The sequence below is a fragment of the Argiope bruennichi genome, chromosome X1 (assembly GCF_947563725.1).
Source record: "Argiope bruennichi chromosome X1, qqArgBrue1.1, whole genome shotgun sequence".
Classification (NCBI taxonomy): Eukaryota; Metazoa; Arthropoda; class Arachnida; order Araneae; family Araneidae; genus Argiope; species Argiope bruennichi.
The window spans coordinates 6,577,023-6,598,783 of record NC_079162.1 but is presented as its reverse complement, the minus strand read 5'-3'; the positions used below and the strand labels follow the sequence as shown (position 1 = coordinate 6,598,783).

The 21,761-nt window shown below is 30.2% G+C and overlaps 1 protein-coding gene across 4 annotated transcripts in view; it reads right to left on the bottom strand.

Annotated features, from left to right (window-relative positions):
- LOC129958951 (uncharacterized) overlaps positions 1–21,761 on the bottom strand; it is a 383,569-nt gene that overhangs the window by 220,480 nt on the left and 141,328 nt on the right. Inside the window, exon 1 of one of the 4 annotated variants that reach the window (XM_056071707.1) lies at positions 5,737–5,879. The exons of the other annotated variants lie outside the window; for them this stretch is intronic. The gene's annotated coding sequence lies outside the window, so the exon portion shown is untranslated. Of the gene's footprint in view, positions 1–5,736; positions 5,880–21,761 lie in introns of those variants that run through there. 4 annotated transcript variants of the gene reach the window in all.

Sequence of the window (21,761 nt, the reverse complement as noted above, 5' to 3'; positions counted from 1 at the left end):
TCGGAATTAACTTTTGGAATAGGCCATGCATCCAGTTTTTCTAGGTAATGGCTTAAATACACCTGGTGGGTGCTGAACTTTAAGTACCTATTTCCAGTAGAATGAGCAAAAGATTTTCATGTAAACAGAAGCTTATTTTTGAAATGGAAGACACTAGTTGACACTGCTCGGGATTAAAATCCTTTCGTGTATAAGAAAAGCTTTTGTGTCAAACAATATTAGAATGGACAAAGAAAGACATCTATTGAAATAAAATAATGGTAGAATAATTAAAAATCTCAATCTTGCTAGCAAAGGAGTGCCAACAAATTTCGCTATTTCAAAATCAAAACTTTTAAAGGGATTAATAACTGAAAGAAAAATTGCACAAATTAAATTAGTATCATTGAAAAATTAAGAATGTTAATTTTATGAAAGCAAACATTTTTTCCGGAATAATTTCGTTTCACGCTTCTGTGGGAAAGAGGTAAAATACTGGTTCATATCTCAGACTGAAGCGGTCGCTGTCGTCGAACATTTGTTTCATTTGCTAGCAAGGGCTTTTGTCTCTGAATGACTGATTTATACCTGCTTTTGGGCATTGTTAAATCACAACTCTGAAACAAATGAGAATCTGAAAAAGATGTGTGTTACAAAATACAGAAACTTTAACAGATAATGGTAAAGTAGCTCATAGTTAAAATATTCCTTGTAAGATTATTATTACTGCAGGAAAACGGTAACATTTTGATTAACTTTGGTACTTTGAAAAGTCTTTCTTGTCTTAACAATAAGTACACAAAGTTTTGTGCGTCCAGTAGTTTAGGAGATGTAGAACACAAACAAATACACGCGCCCGAAATATGCATAGCAGAAATTAGAGATGACGAGCTGCAAGTAAAAAAATGGCTCATGGATATCAAAGAATTTGATTACGGTATTCAATAAATATACTTTATCATCCTTCATCAGCCAGACAAGGATTTTCGAACCAAAAAAAACTTCCCAGTTACTTTTGTTTAATGAGAATAAATATTTCCTTGTCCGCACATAATTTAAATTACTCATTTCAAAGATATTTTATATCCCTTCTGATTTAATATTACCCATATAATTAATCTCTGAACGATGTATTTACCTCTGAAACAAAAAGATTCGAAAATTTGGATTTTATAAAAGGAAGAAATCCGGATTCCAATCGTTCTTCGATAAGCTAACCAATAAACAATACACATATTCTAAACAGTTTTGGTTCACCTCATCTCCACTCTCATTTAACAATATTCTGTCAGCATATCTGGAGAAGAGATTCAGCTTAACCTTAACAGAAAAATTCTCCGTAACAATACAATCGTGCTGATATCATTCATCAAGACCTCAAAAGAAACTGAAGAATTATTCCAAAAATTAACAAAATATTTCCTGACGCAAATATACTAAATCTAATTATCAACTGCCAATTCGTCTTGTGGCTACAAATAATGAAAAAAATATATTAATAGTCTTTAAATCTTCAAAAACCAATTGAGTTAAAAAAAAAAAAAAAAAAAAAAACAATACCGAAACCTATTTGGCCATTGTCTGATTCTGTTACTAATGGCCGCCTAATTGAAGAATTCGCTTTCAATTTTTCTACTTCTCATCACCCACCCGCATTGCATACACGAATGGCAGGCAATCATTTACATACAAAGAGACCTTTTGGAAGAAAGTGAAAAAAGATAAGAACCATTCAATATAAAGTATTTAATATATTTCATGTTGGCCATCGGAAAGAATTGTTTTCACATCAGTGGTCGTCAATCCAACAGAGCATTTCAAAACGTAAGACACACACACAAAGAGATAAATATAAAAAAAAAATGCATTTAAAGTTAAAAACTATCCGAAAATCAATGACTTTTTTGGAATTCTAAAACCATTTTAGCTATAACTTGAGAAAAGAACATAAATAGGAGATTATATGACATACAAAATGTAATGGAGGTGAAATAAATGGCAAATAATTTTTTGACTTAAAGAATTTACCATAATAAAGAAAGTAGTTGCATAACATCACAAAATTTAAATTTAAGTGCCGTCTTAAATAAAACGCGACGTTTGTGTTCGATAAAACTTTTCTAGTAATTCTTTTTCAGCGTACGAAATAATAAAGAATGGCCAATTGAAAAATAGATCTCGTATACTTAAAGTCAAATCATACTTTGGCCCATTAACAAAACAGATGGGAGCGAGGGTGAAATTTTAAAGCAATCGATATGAATTCAATTTTTCTTAAGAAAAATGTTGACCCCAATACCCCAAGGCATGACTTCTAGTTCAAAGTATTTCTTACAGACATAAAACAGCGATGGAAACTAACCGAAGGTGAAATATATAATGAAGAAAAAGAAAATTTTTTTCAAAAGGTTTCATTTTTGAAGCCTGAATCTTATCTTAAAAATTCAAGAGAAAGTGAATTATGCATTACTGTTTTCATAATGATCATTTGAGGCAGACATTAAGTTGTGGTAGGATTATGATGCAGACATTACGAATTGAGCTATCAATTTCATTTCCAAGAGCAATAATCTAAAACAAGTCGAACTCCGCACTCAATTCGAACAGGTGAAAACAATCTCCCGGTTGTTTTATCTTTCAAGCGAAACACATTTAGAGCCCCCCCCCCCCCCACTTCAAAGCAGGTCTTTGGAAAACGCACACCGCATATGAATTGAGAAGTTCCAACATATCGGTGTCACTTTTATCTCATTATTCCAGGTCGTGATTTCCTTTCGCAAGTCAGCTTTTTCTTTTCGTGACGAAGGGAACTAGTTCTATTTGCATCACTTTAAAAACACAACAATCTACAGTAATACTGATGAAGCAGTCTGGATTATGATAGTGAAGGTTTTTCTCATAAGCAGCTTGTAACACAAAATTAAAATTTCAGTCATTTGACAAAACTACTAAATAACAAAAGAATACTTTGAAAAAAGGAAGAGCGAATTCAGTCCTATATTTTTAATAACAGATACATAATTTAATCTAATTTCTAGTGAAATTTATGAGGAACACGCCAATAAAGTTCGATTCAAATTAAGTTCGCTTCAAATTCAAGTAACTCATTGAAAGTCAATATCATGACTGAGCAGAGATGACAATCAGCTCTAAACAATTTAGGTTTGATCAAAATTCCATTGTAAAAGCAAAAAAATACATAAAAATTAAACATTAAAAGGTAATTAGCATGGTAAAAGATATTAGAGATGTTTTGAAGAAAATTGAGATTATTCATTAACTCGAATAAAGATTTAAAAATTATTCATACTTGCTTAAAATACAGTTATAATACTCAATGAAAGCAAAGTGCCAAAATTCATATTTTCTAATTTTTTTAAAAAATTAGAATTGAAAAACGGCAGGGAATTTGATACAGGCAGCATAGACAGATTTATGCCCCGTCTACAAAATATATGGGTCTTTTGCAAATTTGTGAACCATGATCAATTAAAATAGCAATTCTCTAAACTTGCACACCATACTAAAGCTGTGGTATTTTCGCATCAACGTATATAAGCACAAAGAAATATCTACTTTTGTGTAGAATCATTATTTAGACAACTTCCTTGACTATATACATCTTTTTTCACAAAAATATCTGTCCTTTGAAAAGAGCTGCAATTGCTATTTCTGCATCAAAATACAATGTTGGTGTTCATTTTACATACATTTTTAAGCTCTACAACTTTGTTACTAATTTTTAGGATAAAACCAGCCCTTTATGAGTAATCTGGAGGAAACTTGTTCCACTTAATTTGCCAGACTTCACTTCGCTAGAGGTGGAAATTTGGTATAGTCTTATTGGTACATAAATGTATTAAAGAAATAAGAAAGCATTAGGTATAAATGTTTTCCAATTTAATTTCCCTGATAACTAGTCTATGGTATAGTTTTCGCCCCCCCCCCCAAAAAAAAAACTTGGGGAACGAACAGCAAAATGTTGAAGGTTTTCGAAATATCATTTATGACAAATATGGCCTTTGTGAGGAGAAAAAAATTTTGCTTCTTTTGTTTGGAATGATGGATTTTATGCCAAAGTTATTGGATTAAAAGCAAGGAAGTAAAAATGAAATTAATGGGTATGTGTTAGGGTCATCAGGATTTAATTCCAATGCGATTTTAATTTATCAATGTTATATAGAGCAAATAAATATTTGGAATAGTCCCTAAATTGTTGCTAATAATCAGAACAAAAATGGATCTGAACATGTACATGTTTGAAGTTATAAACTTTTAAGTCCAAACGAGCTATGGTTGAGACTAATTTTCGAGCCTTTTACAAATCAAATTAATAAATTGGGGGGGGGAAATTAGTTTTAAAAACAGATAATATCAAATTAGAAATAATGAAATAAGAGTAGCACAAAAATATCTACCACAGGCAACATTTTTTTTTTTCTTTTTTTTACATACACAGTTTAGAAAGACAATTTTCTGTTTGTACACAATTTTCTTTATAATCGATCTAAATACAACTGAAAAATTCTATTCAATAGCAAATATCTTTTACTGCTGTTGACGATATCAGCAAACTAAACTCAATCTAATTCTGAGATTCCGATATTCAAGAACCGGTTTGAAGTAATGCATATCCAAAAATAAACATCGAAAATTGCTTCCCCCCCCCCATTAATGTTATTTCCTAGCTTTCTTGCAAACGAGTTCTTGAAAACAAGTATAGAGGAGGAGGAAAAAAAATGTTTCAAATTCAGTCCATTTTTTCTAAAAAAAAAAAAAAAAAAAAAAGAAAAAGAAACTAAACTAATACTTGTCTTATAAATCGTACAATGTCGATCAGCACCAAGCAAGACCTACAAAGGTCGCAAAGGCTCAACATTCCTATCTCTCCAGGTGACAAGCACAGTCAAATTGCACATCTGCCTGACCACTATAAATTCTTAAGTATCTACCATTTAATAAATAAAAGTAATTTTATAAAGTAGAAATAAATAAAAGTAATTTTAAAAGAAACAGTAAAAAAAAAAATGATTCTCTGAGGATGGATATTTCATCTTCTTTAAAAAAAAAATTTTTTTTAATCCGTCGTTGTTTTCAAAACAACGTATTTTATAGAAGTTAGGTATATTGTGGGAGGGGTGAATTTTTAAAAGAGTTGCGCACCTTTAATTGGATATACTGATCTAATAAATAAAATAACCGAGCAATACACGATTTTAAAACAACATTTCTGTGTTTTTTCTACTTGAAATGAAAACACAGATGCAAAAAAATAATAAACCACGTTTGTCCTGTTAATGTAGCAGTATATTGGAATTTTAACATGACGATAAGATCTTATTATATCTATAAATTTCAGATTAATTGCAAGAAAAAAATTTAGCAGACTACAAGAAATTCCGCACAATGTTTGCTCAGACAATGACACAAACATGGAAGTTTTGGAGTTGAAGCGATGCATTTACTCTGCCACGATATTCTTCGCAAAGCAATAATCGAGCAGAAATGGCGAAATTTAAGTATTTTTAAAAAGAACGAATGCACTACACAGACAAATTTCTACAAGCTCATACTGATTTAAAACAGTACAATGAAACAAGTTTTATTGAACTGACTAGAATCCATGTCACGAACAATCATGAATCATCTCAAAAAGAGTTCAATATAATAATTTCTTTGCAGAAACTGTTTTAAACAAAATACCTGCAATCGATGTATTTTTAAGAATTTAACAAATCAAAGAAAAAATGCACTTACTTGAACTGTGAAATTAAAAGCAGCAGTCGTTATTTCAATTGTATAGAATCCATTCGTTAAAATGAGCACCGATTCATAGTTTCAACACTAAGAACGAATACACAAACCACTTCTCGACTGAAGCATGCACTTCGTTTGAAAAGCGGCTGGAACCACTTAATCGAGCGACAAACTTTCGGCCAATAGGAAGTCGAGGGCGAGTCGATTTGACAGGAAGGTGAGAAGGAAATTCTCTTTCGAAAAAGACACAAAATGAGATAACTTTTAGCTAGAATTTCGTTTTCTGGTTTTTATTTAAAATATTATTTATCTTTCAACTAGATTCACGTTATGAAAGCTGCATTTTTAAAATTAAATGCAGACAATGAGAAGTAAATTTTATTTTGTTTCACCTTTGAATCTCTAGGGGGAAAACTCAATATGATTTGGGGGGGGGGTGAATAGAAAGATTCCACCGCAAGTTCTTGGTGTTGAATTGCTTACCTAAACGAGTCACTACTTCGATTAGAATATTTTTTTCGTAAAAAAAGTTGCTATATTTTTATTGTGCACATTTCATCTTTACTTTCGAAACAGGCCAAACTATTTTGTGATACGAGGAACTAGAAGAAAAAAAATAACATCTCTGCTTCAATCTCAACATTTCAAAAAAAAATACCTCAAGTCTTTCCATGATGCAGTTTAGTTGCACACCGATTTTTGAACACATGATTAAAATAAGATATACTCAGTATTTTCACGCGGCCACTTCATCTATTGATTATTCATTTTTAAAAAATAGCTCTAAAATGACATAAATCCATCAATTAACTTAGAAAAACCTTAAAAAAATTGTTTATAAGATGCAATAACGTTATTTATAATTAATTCATTGGCACTTGCATTTGATCTCAGATTTATATAACAAAAGCCAAAGAATAAGTAGAAAATTGGGTATGTCTTCAGTTTTCCATCTGGTTATATAACTTATTTGCCAAATAAAAAATTAAACTGAAAGGATTTGAATTTTCACACGCTTTTATTTGATTTGATTTGTTTTATATTTGTAAAGATAGAATTTTGTTATCGATTTTCCACTCATATACTGATGTGTTACTGACATTTTTTCCACTGATACTGATGTAGTACTGACATTTTTGTAGTGCATGTCTGTTCTCTACAATAACATATTGTTTTACATTGTTTCAAACTTAATTATAAGTTAATAAATTAATTATGTTCTATTTTGATTTTATGCAAATAGCACCACTTAAAAAATGCTTTTAAAAAAACTAACTTCGAGACTCCGTGATATTTTAATTATGGATTACAATTTAAAGACAAAAAGAAGAAAAAAAATAGCGTTTTAGCGCATCTATAAATTTATTTTTTAAAACAGCTGATATTACATTTACTGATTAATTTTTCTAACACATAAAATAGTTGAGTAAAATTGACTGAGTAAGTTTATCAAATCAGAAGTGAAGTTTGAATTTGAAGTTTGAACACAGATTTTCAATGAACTGAAAATCAAGATAAAATATATCTACTTAAAGATAGATATTGCAAAACCATTGAAATTGTAAAGGAAGTCGTAACTCTTTTAGTCGCAAACGACAAGAAAATATTTATTTTAATTACCTACATTAATTCCAAAAACAATGAAAGGAAAAGTATATTTAAAAACGCATTTTTATTAGTGTATTAAAAAGTAGCATTTTTTTTTTTTTTTTTTACTTTTTAATTTCAAACTTATAATTCGCTATTGTAAATATTGTGAAATCGTGAAGTCAGTTTCTCGACTACCAGTTATACTTTAAATTTTTTATGCCAAAAGTGTATTATTTGAATCAATTAACTAGTAATTCAGCTTTAAAAATATTAAAATAGTGTATTTTCGCCAAAACACACAAGCGTCCAAAATTTGAAAACTCTAACACATAAAAAAGTAGGTGAAAAATTAATTAGAGAATTCCCTTTTTGCAAACATAAAAAAGTCAATTTAAACAATAGCGTGTTAAAAAATATGGAGGCTGAGGGAACTTTTAAAAAGTTAATATTACTATTTGAAGTTTGGGGAAATTCTCTAAATATTTCGGTCGCTTAAAAAAAAAAAACTTTAGCCCTGAATTTCGTCAATTTTATTTTTATATGCATCATTTTTCGATAGCCATTGTTCAAACAATGAATCAATAAATCTTCAGCATTGTCATATGAAATAATTGACGTTTCTTCTCCAATGAAAAAAACTTTCTAAAGGAAATTCTAATGAAAGAAACAAAGTCATTTCAATTGTATATGACTCTAGAGCAGTTCATCCGTAAAATTGGATGAACGTTAACGATTGCTTTTGCTCTTCTCATGGCTTGGAGGATGAGTAAATGATCATTTTAGAAGAAAATTACAGATATTTGCTCTCCAGCTCTGAAATTTCAATTTTAGACTATTATATAGGCAGTAAACTTCGAATTATCAAGCCTTATGTACAGGCGTACAAATAAATACTCATTTCTTACCTCATTTATATTTTTAAAAACATCAGTACAGATCAGTGTTTTTTAAATGTACTGCACTATCCGTTTATTACAGAAAAGGGAAGACCATGATTCAAAATATGACACACATTTTAAGGTGTCTAATTTCATTTCAGGAATCTTAAAATCATGTAGAATGTATAGTATGCATATATACATTTTTTAAGGAAGCTAAATACCAACAGACAGAATTAGTATAAGTCTTGCAAAAAGTTACGTACTTACTGTTACTGTGTGCTACTACTGTTTATTGATTAAGAATATTATCTCTTTTAGTCCTAAATAAATCCTCTCATCTTTTGTAACGGAAAGTTGTTTTTCGAATTAGGCTGGATAGTATAAAGTTGTAATCTCCTGTAAGTAGAAATCGTATATATCGTTGGAAATATGCATAATACCACACATAAAAAGTTGTTTCGTATTAGATATTTCCATGGAGAAATGAAATATATCATCTTTATTCAAAATATAGATAATTGGATGCAGAAAATCATCAAAAAAAATCTTTTAATTGTTTGGAAAAAACCATCGAAGAATATTAAATAAAACAAATGGAAGTGACAAATTTTTATTCGGAATCCATCAGGTTCAAACAAAAGCAGAGTTAATTCTAACTAAAAAAGTCAATTCAGGATAGCTGCCTTGCAGGAATTCAAAAAACCTATCCCATCCCCACCTCCCTCTTTAAAGAAGATGCATAAAGGTTTCGGAGAAAAACTCGAACGCAAATAACTTCTCATTCAAATAAATTTCGTGAGTGAATCATTTAATAATCAAATAAGTGCAGAGTTCATTCGATATCCAGAAGTGTGAGCTACAACAAATGATCAATTCTGGATCATTTGTAGATAGTAGGTGCTCAATATAAACCTACGTTTCCTTTTTTTCCCCCGTTAAAGAAACTATGCTTAAAAAATATGTCTCTTTTAAGAGTAGGTTTATAAGCTCGCGGACATATAAATTCTTCCACTAATGCTACTAACTGAGTCCTTTAAAAGTATTTTCCAAAGCTGTTCGTTAGCAGAATTCCTAGCTATGTGCCACACACTATTGTGGTGATCCATAATTCCTACTCATTTGCAACTGCGCTGAACACTTTTTCCTATTCGCTGACTTCTCCTGAGTTTTTCATGACAAATATCGGAATTAGCAAGGCTTGGTTTGATAATAAAACTATACAAAAAGATATGAACGAATTCTATGCCCTAAAATGGATCTCTTTCACATCACGCTTAGCGTATCTTTCATTCAGATGAAAAGAATCCATCCATGACCTTGCTAATGAATTTCTGTTCAAAAGTAGCTTTCAATAAATCACTCACTTCAAATTCTAAAGTAAAAGATGAAAATAGAAAAAGAGTCGCAGAATTTCAAAAAATGAGATTAAAGTGGAACAGCGAGGATCAATAGATATTTTCGAATTTTTGCTTTCAAAATGCCAAATAAGCATGAAAAATGGGAGAGTATGTATTAGGGTGGGGTTTATTTTTCATTCTTAAAGGGTATCTTCTTGGCCTTGGTATTTTGTGAGTCTTTCCATCCTACAACTGAGTGCATCTATATTTTATTTGTACTTAAAGTTGATTGACTAAAAATTGCGAATGGATTACAAATGTCAGCATATTATTGAATTCTGAATTTTGTACTTACTATCTTGTGATTTGTAGAGCATATTTAGCTGGTTAATGTTCATTTCATAGTTGATTACATTGAAAACAAATGTCGTTTGGAATTTATTTCTAACACGCACTCTAAAAAATGACTCCCTCTTTGGTTCCCATACTGCGAGCAAAGAGATAAAAATCGCCTACGGCATCATTTCAAAGATCCCCTTTCCTAAATCGACATGTGTCAAAGAAATCCGTATTAGAATCTCGAAGTGAAAACACTAGGGAAAAATTCACCTTGCTCTTGTATCGGGATGAAAATATCATTGCTTCTCTCAAATGATACCTTCCCATGGTAAAACAAATAGAAATTAATAAATATTATATATATATATATATATATATATATATATATATATATATATATATATATATATATTATTAATTATGCTCTAATTTTAACAAGAATTAATGTCATTATTTTTTACTTATGAAATGTTTTGTTGTGCCCATTAATAGATCCCTTTTTTTTCTTATGATCCCATCCTCTTCGAATTCCTTTGAAATGACAAAAACTGTTTCATTTTTTGAGTACTGATGAATATTTCAATAGATGAATTAGAAAAGGTTGAATAGTACGAAAAAGAGACTGGCAAGTAGTGAAGGGTTTCCTTTCATATGAGCCACAGATCATTCATGAGGTCAATGAAGAGCTCAAGTTTAACTAAATGCAAATGAGATGAATTTCAACTCACCTACATGCATGCTGTGTGGTGTTTTTAGAGATGACGTTTGATGAATTAGATAGAGACGATTTTCATGAGATGAATCAGTTTCAATAAGATCTAATCCCACCTTGGTGGCACTGTAACCTGGCACTTAGTCTTTCTTTCAAGCGTCGACTTGTTTCATGTTTGTAAAGACGAAATTTTGAGATAGATTTTTCGCACATTTTTTATTGTGCTAAAATTCTAAAAATTTGTTCAATTGTGTACACCTGATGATAATGTAGTATTTAAATATTTTCAAAGTTCAATAATTGGTTAATCTATTAACCAATTATTGAAATTTAAATTGAATAAATAAATCGGCAAATGTGATATTGATTCCATCCGAGTGGCACCCTATTTTAATGGATTTTATGTTGTAAATTTTAGCTAAAATTCAGATTTTCATATTAAGATACTTACACATAATATTTATCCCAAGGTTCAGCAAATAAGCAAAAATGTATGATATCGTCACTCGCACTTATTGACCCTGAGATTAAAGGAAGCTGTTGATGGCAAAAAAGATTTCATTCATCGCTACAAATAACAGTACAGAATAGCTGCAATACTTCTGATTCCGAGAACTCATCAGTCAGGACGCAAAGGAATGAGCAGTTATCATGGCGCGTAATAGTTCAGTCTAAGGAGTCCAGTTAATTAGGAGTTCAGTTTTTGTTGCTTCGCGTAATGTCAAAGTGATACTAATGAAATGGCACACGAGGAGAATTTTAGCTGGAAAAAAAACCATTTTATTTTTAATCACGAACTTGGTAATCAGGACTTTGAGCTCCAAAGAGAAATCAGATCGGATTATATGTATAAATGTAAAGAATTATCTTTTTAAGCAGTTCCGTGGCCGAAAACAGAAGACACTTTGAAATTTTAAAACTTCCAATTTATTCCATCCCGGGAGGCATAATTTATGTGCAAGAAAGAAGCGACGACAAAAATGACGTCCGTTCACAAGCGATACAAGAGTAGAAGAGGAAAAAGAGCATGAAATAATTTTCCCCAATGATTTTATACTATGAAATTCTGATAAGGATTCTTTGACCCGTGTAGACTTAGTAAAGAGAAATATATGTATCTTTTAAAAGAATTTGCAGATTTTTATCCCTTCACTTGGAGGGTGTGAAAGTGCTGATTAAAGCAGTTTTACAGAGCTCGTGTAGCATTAATAAAATAAAAAAGGTGGTTTTGGATCAGGAAATAAGGGAACATTTTAGAATGAAGTTAATATAGGTTAAATTAAGATAAAAGTTAAGAAATTGATTAAGCTTAAATTGCATTTAAAAATACCATTATATATAACAGGGTGATCAAAAAATAACAGACGGTGTTCAGAGCCCCGTAGCATGTTATGTACTGGACGAAATATAACAAAACTTGGCCACCATACTCATCAAAGTATGCGGTTTTAATTTATCAAGAAAAAATAGTACCAAAAAACACCTATAGGGAAAATCCTGGAGCTACAATCGAAAACTTTATTATGTCATTTGCTTATGCTTGTACTTTATGACATGACCTCGAAGATAAAATGAAGGGTTGTTTATTAGTCAAGCTGTTTTATCAGCGGGATGAAAATGCCAGCTGTGCTCTTCGGGAATACCGGCGGTTAAAACAGTTACGTAGAGGATCGATGACCATAACTAACTTACGGGGAATGGTTAAAAGATCTGAAACAACAGGAATTCTTGGTGTGCAACCACGCCGAGGACGTAAGGTTATCAAGCAGGAACAAGTTGAAGAAGTTGCAATTGCCGTTCTGGATCAGGCGAGAGCTAATAACCAGCAATGCACGTTCCATATCACGACAAACAGATATCCCATTCTCGACAGTGCAGAAGATATTGCAGAAGATACGTAAGGTTATCAAGCAGGAACAAGTTGAAGAAGTTGCAATTGCCGTTCTGGATCAGGCGAGAGCTAATAACCAGCAATGCACGTTCCATATCACGACAAACAGATATCCCATTCTCGACAGTGCAGAAGATATTGCAAAAGATCCTGAAATTTTATCCGTACAAGATAACAACCATTAACTGATTACATTGATCTGAATCTTGACAATTTCTGGCTGTGGGGCGGTTTCTGGTTCACTAGAAAGGCGTTTTGTATCAAGGATATGTTCCTGACATTCCTACTTTAAGAGATCAAATAACGTTACATGTCAGACGAATAAATGCCGATATGCTGCGAGCCACCGTCGGAAACCTGGTGTACCACATGTAATTATTGGAACATCTAGTTGGTGGTCACCTTCAGCCAAATTTGTAAGCTGCTAAAATAAACCTTTTTCATTGGTATTTGGTGTGTTGCTATTTACTGTTTTCACTAGCAGTTATGTATTAATATTTTTTCTTGATAAATCGAAACCGCATACTTTAATCAGTATGGTGGTCAAATTTTCTTACCGATAGATAACACGCTACACCTCTTGTTATTTCTTGATCACTCTGTATATCTCTTATTTGGAAACTTACCTCGTGGGAAATTGATCCAATAACAAAACTTTCAAGCAGACTCTCTAACAAAAGTCGAATTTGTGCTTTAGACGCGTTTTTTCCCCAACCGATTATAAGAACCCTTACAAAGTTGTTCAATGCGCATTTTTTTCTTTAGCTTTGAGTTTGTTTTTTTGAAATCCAAGATATACTCAAACGAAATTTTGAAGCTAAAACGTCAGGCTTACTACGTGATCCAAAAAGATAGGAATATAATCAAAGCCCAATGAAAGTCGATTATCGATAAATTTGTTTGATTGAATTTGTTAATTTTATTCATACCAATATTCTTGCATTATCAATCAAATAGTTCTCACATATTCCAGTTGATGTAGGAATTATTAACTCGAAATTATTGCATAAATGTTTCATCAAATATAATTTTAACTGGGAATAATTGTAAAAATAATTTTCAGAAATCAAATTAATCTGAAATGTTCAGCCGTTGTCAGATATCGATCTCAATTACTCGAGTCTGAAAAAACATTCATTATTCTGTTTAATAGCACTTGAGAGAAAGGACAAAATCAAATGAAAACAAACCAATCAGTCCTTATTTTAAGACACACGAGGATTTCAAAATATTAAAGTGACACAGGATTAAATGCATTAGAATTTAACTTGCAGATTTGAAAATTATAGCCACGATCAAAATGTATGCTGTAGCATTCGCATATTCATTAAGATAGATCTAACTATTGATTGTTCTTTGATTTGGCAGAAATAAAATGATTTATTCATTAATTCTGAATGATATTTGAGAGATGTTTTCCAGAGCTATATATGACAAGTAATTCAACTATCAAACAGTGGGACTGGAAGAATTAGAAGCTTACTTGACCAAAACAAAAATAATATATTAGATTTAATTAACCTACGTAAAATAAAAAATTAAAGGGTTCACAGAAAAAGAGAATTTAAAAAAGCACGAATTAGCCAAATTCTCTCCGAATAATCAAGAAATCATATAAAAAAAACAAAAAAATAAAAAACCCTAGGTGAATGAAGAATCGCGCATTATAAACTCAATGAAAGATCAAGCAAAATAAATTTATAAATGGTGCAGATTAGGGTTTATACAAAAACCGACTTTTTGAAAAACCTGTTTTCAAATTCAATATTTCCAAAAAACCGGTTTTAGCCGGTTTTCGAATTTTTGTCAAAAAAAATAGAATAGGGAAAAATATTTTATTTAATTTATATGAAATTACAAAAAACGAAATCAATGTCAAAATGTAAAAAAAAAAAAAAGAATTAAGAATTACATATACATATTATTTACACAAAATAACGGAAACTCAAACAAGAATTTCAAATAATACTTATATTATTTTTACTAATTTTAATTTCTCCTAAGAAAATAAGATTTTAAAAAACATAAAATTTCCACTGAACGGTGGCAAAGTCTTGTTCTTATTTTGGACACCAATGTTGCTTGAAATTGAAAATAATGTTTCACTAGCTACTGAGCTTGGTTTTACAGTTTTCATGGCATCAAATAACAAATATTTTTTGTTCTTTTATTCCTTGACTCAAATAATGAAAATTCAGCTTTCAGTATCTTTAGATTTTTAATTTTTTCTTCAGGGTCTTCAAGAAACTTTTGAATTGATTTTTCCATGGCTTCTTTTAAAAAAGCATTACTCTGGTGAATAGTTTCTTCGATTTGCTCTTCATCAGAATTGGCTTGCACATAAGAATTCGGAAATATTCTAGACAGTATCTTTCCAGATAACTCAATAATTTCGATTTTTGAAGCTAAAGAAAGTACACTAGGTTTCTTCGCTGAACTAGAAATGTGCAAATATAGCAAAAGAGTTGCTAATTCTGCTTTCTTGAATTCGTTCCTCTAAAGCATATAATAATTTCAAACTTATTTCAATGTTTAAATTTTTTAGTTTATTTAACATAAATTCAGATATACCTTTTCTTGTTAATAAATTGGTATCTCGTCACCTAAGCCTTCAGCTGCTAGACAAATCGGTCTCAACCGACAAAATTCTTTTTTTTTTTTTTTTGAAGAAGAAGAAGAAGAAAAGGAATACTCAGGCGTTCAGGAAAACCGGTTTTCTTAGTTTAAAAAACGGTTTTCAAATGTGACAAATTTAATACCGGGTTTGAAAAACCGTCAAACCCTAGTGCCCCTACTTTCTGAAAGCTTTTTGATTCAAGTGTGCGGTTACAGATGATGGGATTCATGATCTAATGCTCTAGTTCACTACATATCTACTCGACTTCAACACAGCACGAACCTACAGATGGGTTAAGAAAAAACCACCTGACGCAAACGCGTCAAGGAAGTTTATTGCAATCACTTCAACGTCATGCTGCATGAAGAACCAACCATCAAAGAATGGAAGCATATTGAAGGCAGGGGAGAATCCTTTTGATGGAACCAAAAAATCGACATTTTTCATAGCATTTGAATCTAATAATGATTGCCAGGTATTTTATGGTTTTAATATTGCATATTTATTTATGTCTAAACTCATTTCCTGTTTTGAAAGATGGAATTTTATAATTGTTTTTTAATTCCCTTTCTGATGTGCGAGAGTGTTGAAATGTTGTAAACGTATTCCCGATAATAAAACACTATTTTAATATTTCAGAACTTGAAAGTAAATCAATTTATTTAATTAAATTTTGATGGCATAGAATCGTAAGTTACTACAGTGAATTTAAAAAAAAAATGATTTCACGATTTCATTGCCTTTATAGTAATGAATGAAAGACTAAAAAGTAAAAAATATATATTGGAGGTACTAGAAATTTGGTAAACTGAAGAATTTGCAATTTGAAATTTCCAATATCTTTCAAATATGCAGTAAATGTCATATGATATAATGCAATGCAACATATGTATAGAATACCAGCTGAAGAGTTTCTTCTTCATAACATTGCTTTTTCAAATTACGTTATTTGTTTTCTTAATTTATCTTTCTCTTTAAACCATATACAGAGACAAAACCGTAGAAAAGACAATTATACTTTAAAGAAGTCAAAAGTTTCTTATAAAATTCTTGAATTGAAAAGAAGCACAAAAAGGATATTACCATACCCAAGATAAATTTTAATTTTGTATTTGAAATAAATCTCAAGTTTGTGGTTTCAATTTATTCGAAAACTGCTTTTATAAAAATTCGGAATTTTTTTTTTCTTCTGAAAAAAAATATTATTCATATTTGAATGAAATATTTATATCGGTTGAACTAAAAAAAATTATTTTATTTTTTATATGTGGACTAAATTCTGTAGTTATAACAATTAATAACTTAATTTTACAGTTACAAATTAGTGAAGTTCTTATCGCATGTGTGAGGAATAAAGGAAAAAAATTATTATTCATATTTGAATTGAATATGTCCACATATTTATATCTGTTGTACTAAAAAAAATTATTTTATTTTTTATATGTCGACTAAATTCTGTAGTTATAACAATTAATAATTAAATTTTACAGTGATAAATTTGGAGTTCTTGTGAGGAATAATTTCATCATTTTTCTGATTTACGTAGAAGGAGCATAGGTACAAAGCCCGCGAAACACAGCTGATTGATCGACCACTGATAACGCATACAACTCAACTTATATGGTTTAATTTTTTATGAGAGGTTCAAATAATTTAACTAGGGCTAACCTAATAATATAATCAACAGGATCTGCATAAATGTAAGTCTAATCACTTTCAATGGAAATGACATTTATTACATCAGTATAGAAAAATATTAAGAAAACCCTTATCATCACAAAATAATACTTGGAATCTTTTGCATTCAAAAGTAGTTGTATCTCTTAATGAAGAAGCCGTCCGTTCAGGTAATGTGAGATTAAACCGAGGGAAAAAAAAGAAAGAAAAAATCCAAACGGTGACTCACGACTCGTACTATTCCATATTCATTCGAAGGCAAAGTAATGAGGAAATCACACGAGCAAACAAGGAATCCAAGTTCAAAATTCAAGGGAATCAGAGGACTTGTGTTGATTCAGCCACTTTGACTCAGAAGTCGTATTCGATTGACACGTACATTTTCTTACGACATTCGGAGCGTTCTTCCTCTGCCTTCAATTCAACTGAGAAAAAATGAGAGGAGGATTGTGTGTAGATGAGAACAAGCCATTCAATGCGATTGGTAAGAATCAGTTTTGACAACAATGGAAATGTTATTTACAATCGTGATATTAAAAGAATTTTGACAAGATTTTGAATCAAATGGGTCATTTCCACGTGATATGAGATAAATGATTGTTATTTCTTTTTATTCTGAGGAGCTTCAACATCCCCAACCTGCATTTTTCTAATTTCATTCATTCGTACTAATTGAATCCACTAGTAATTGAACACAATTTTCATTCTTTTACATATAACTACAAAAAGCTATCATTGGCAGTATTAGAAAATATGTTTTGCATTGAAATAGATGCTAAACATATTTTCCTATTCTATATAAAACATTTCATTCAATGCAAAATATTCAGAAAAATTTTATTATGCGTAAGCTTTAAATGAACTTGAAAACATGAATGCCTTTTCTTTTGCACTTTTTACTTCATTTCTAGACCTTTCGTAGCAATTTATCCCAAAATGAAATATTTTCATAAATAAATGAAAGTTGGTTGATAAAAAGAAATGAATACTATCAAAATGATGAACGAACCAGCAAGTCTTTTTTTCTTCGGTACTTTTATTTATGCCGAAATCATTTGTTCAGCAAAATGATTATAAATTTTTTGAATACTTTTTTGAGTATATTTTCATAAGTAATGACATAAATAAAACTGAATTGAAATAATCCTAACCTTGATTCTGAGACACGTCTTTTGAAAAGAATGTTGTTGTGCTTCATGGCATGAGTAGTTCATTTCATTGACCGAAAGGTTAGCCCGATTGAAGTAACAATGAAACTCAAAAAAGACATGGCGTCAGAAGAAAAAACGATGCCTTTGGGTATGCATGGGGTTTCAACCTCTACAGTAAGATTAAGAGTACTTAAACTTCCAAGTTTAAGTATTTTGAAGAATACACAGTGATTATATGAGACGCCTATTAGAAAGTGCTTCGAATTTCTGTTAATTCTAAAACTTTTCTTTGTAGTGATACGATGAATCTAATTATGGTTATACCCAGCCCCTCTACTTTTTTTGAAACTAATGTCATAATGCCAGGTCTCTGCATTAAATGAATATGATCAACGAATAACGTTATGGAATTGACATTTCTTAGACTAGTATTGAACTATGTCTATAGTTTAAATTTCCAAACAAGCAATTTTTTTTTTTTTTTTTTTTTTTTTTTTTTTTTTTTTTTTTTAAACTTAGACATGCATTCGACATTCTTTTGAAACTTCTCCTTTCCCTTCCATTATTGATTTGTTGCTTACAACCTCAGCTATAGAGAGGTTCATTGATTGATTAGGATTAATGGTGCAAGAATCAGATTTAGCCAGGCTGTACAAAAGGAATGACAGAATTAACCTTTTTAGCTGCTAAAATAAACTTTCTTTATTATACATTTAATAAACTGTTTCGTCTAATATTCCTTAGGAAGAAAATTCAAAACATTTTGAAGCGATAACATTATAAATTTTGAAAGCAATAGTTGAATATTGTGTGTGTAAAATCTTATGTAACAAAATATTAATCCAAATATCAATCACCTTTTGTTTTAAACAACAAAATAAAACTATCTGGAGTGGAATCTTTTGATTAATACACAAGTTCATTATTTTTCTACTTAGCTGGAAAATGCAAAGAAATCGCTTTTAGAATTTTCCCATACTAATGTTTAGCCAAATAGGATTTTCATTATGCAAAAAACAGAACATTGCTGCTACATATAAAAAAATACAGCTCAAAACTAAAATATAAAACTCGGAAACTAAATAACGAGACCCATACAAATAAAACCATAGCCGTAAGCTTTCTTATAATGTGAATTTCAAGTAGGGACAGATAAAAATTCTTGTCAGATATTACTTGACCTTATTTCCTACAGATATTACATACAACTTTGGACATATAGGATGTGTTTATGCTAATATTCAGTTCCAAATAATGTTTCAATTCAATTAAAAACAAACAAAAATCATCTGACTAGAATATAGATTTCAAGTAATTTTCTTTTCAAATGTACTTCTTAACTACAAAATGTGTATTTACACAAATGTCGGAAACAAAAATACACTGAGTATTTCCGAGGAAGAAAATTCTTCTCGGACGTCAGAACGATGCCAGTTGAGCAAACTAAACATAATCGCCAGCATCGACGTGTGTAAGAAAGAGACAGTTGTTGACCAATATTCAAAATAACATCCAGTGAATCTTGGCTCCGACAAAATGAATTATCAATTGATTTATTTTTATATCCAGTTGAATTTTGGGATAAATCAAACAGTGACAATTGAGAGAAAGAGTGAAAATTAAATATAAAATGTAATTAACATACGGACAGGCTAACTCGAAAGCGTCGATTCATTTCAATTTTTATCTGCTCCCTTATATCTAGAATTCGAATTTATTTTAGCCAGTTAGTTAAAAATTGTAACATATTGTGTTATCTCTGAATGTTCTAGTTAACTGCATACGTGCTTCTACCATCAGTGAATCATTTACTGATTCATTCATTGACTTTAGTGCTGTAAGCAATATTCAATGAATAAGCAATAAAAGATTCTCACGATTTTTTTAAAAAAAGCTCTGAATACGTTCGATGTGAATTGCATTGTTTGTTTTAGAGATTTATACAAAAATTACTACATTCTAAGTGCTGCATGCTATTTATATTACAATTACCCATATATTTATAGGAATTATTATTTATAAATTAGTAAACACTTTTTCATCATAATTACTACCATATTATTTTTTTAATTGTTCACTGTTTATTTATTAATTATGTACTTTCATTAAAACTGTCAGAATTAAAAGCAAATTTTTACTGCCATTTAAAGTTTAAAATTTATCGTTTTCTCTCGCTATATTCATTTTCACACCTAACATTTCTTAATTCGATTTTCTGGATAAATTGAATTTTTATTGTCAGCTTCGAAATAGCCAAGCTGTTCTGTATTTCCATTTAAAGATTATTATAAAGACAAAAAAAAAAAAAAAAAAAAAAGATCATACGGGAAAAGATTGGTGATTATTTTTATTTTTGGAGAATAGTTGACCACGTATTTTGAATTACTTCTTCAGCCTTCTGTTTCGAGAAATGGGATAAAAATTGTCCCATTCTTTTAGACACATTGATTTAATCGCAATCTTTAAAACAAATTTTATTTACTTTCATTCATTGTAAAGCAGCAATACATACAGACGTTTATATGGTAAATACTAAATAGTCCAAAATTTAAGAGCAAATGTGTAAAAATATATATATATATATATATTTAGAATTTTAAAATAATTAATTTTCCATTTTTGCAATATAGCTGTTGATTTTCATATACATTAAACGAATTTCATTTTTAGTTTTTTAAACATAAAATTGTGTTCCTATATAATTAAGTGATCCTAGCATATATTTCAGTTTGAAATTAACTTTAGAAAACAGAATCATTGACAACTGACATTCGAAATTTTTTTAGAAACTTGATGGGTTTGAATGCGAGTTTGATTGAGCAGACTTTAAAGTGGAACATTTTACATAGCAAGCTACAAAAAGTACTGAAATCACTAGATTTGTCACATTTAGACAATTTTCATATTTCCTACTAATATGAGAAAAACGTTTTTCCAGATATAACCGAAAACTCATTATTGACTAAGCAGAACGGTTATGTAAGTTCTGGAGAATATACAAAAATAAAATTACCCAAAGTTGCTCAATCCAGTTGGTAAAATGACAAAATGAAATAACTTTTCACTTAGCTACTCTCTTTTTCCCAAATGACAGTGAAAACAATAAAATAGAAAAGTCTATATCCATCAAAAAATCAAATTTATTTGCACCAATTCAACATGGGCCTCTAACCTTGTCCCTAATTAGTTAAGCCACCTTCTGTTTGATAGTAGAACCACCCATCTAAAGATTATAGAATGTAAAAACAATAAAGGAAGAAAGCAAATAGTAACGCAAACGGCGAAGGTTAAGCTTTGGGCGTCTTACAAGACAGGTAGTCGATAATTTGCAGTCACATAGAAATAGAATTTGATTTTAGATCAAACAAAATGATTGAATTGGCATTCTCGTATTAAAGAAGAAGTAAATGCTACTAATTTAACAGAGAATCTGAAACCCGAAATATGCATCAATTATTCAGCATAAAATAAAGGTTATATAAAATCTGATAGAAATTCAATCAGCTTTGCTTACTTTTCTTTCTCAGGAATTTTGATCTTTATTAAAAACTGTAAACAAAAATATTATCTGTCCAAATATGAAACAATTTTTACTTTGAATTTATTGAACTAAATTAGGAAAGAAATATGAAAAATAACATAGCCAAAAAGAAAGTCAACTAGAACAACTTCAACAAAAAGAATCACTTTACAAAAGAAAAGTATCCTCTCCAGCGATTTTTAAGGAATAAAATTTCCTATACAAATAAAATAAGAAAAGGAAGTATTTAATATTTACTTGTCATTTTTCTCACTGAATAATAAAACATTTTATTTTGAATGAACTCAAA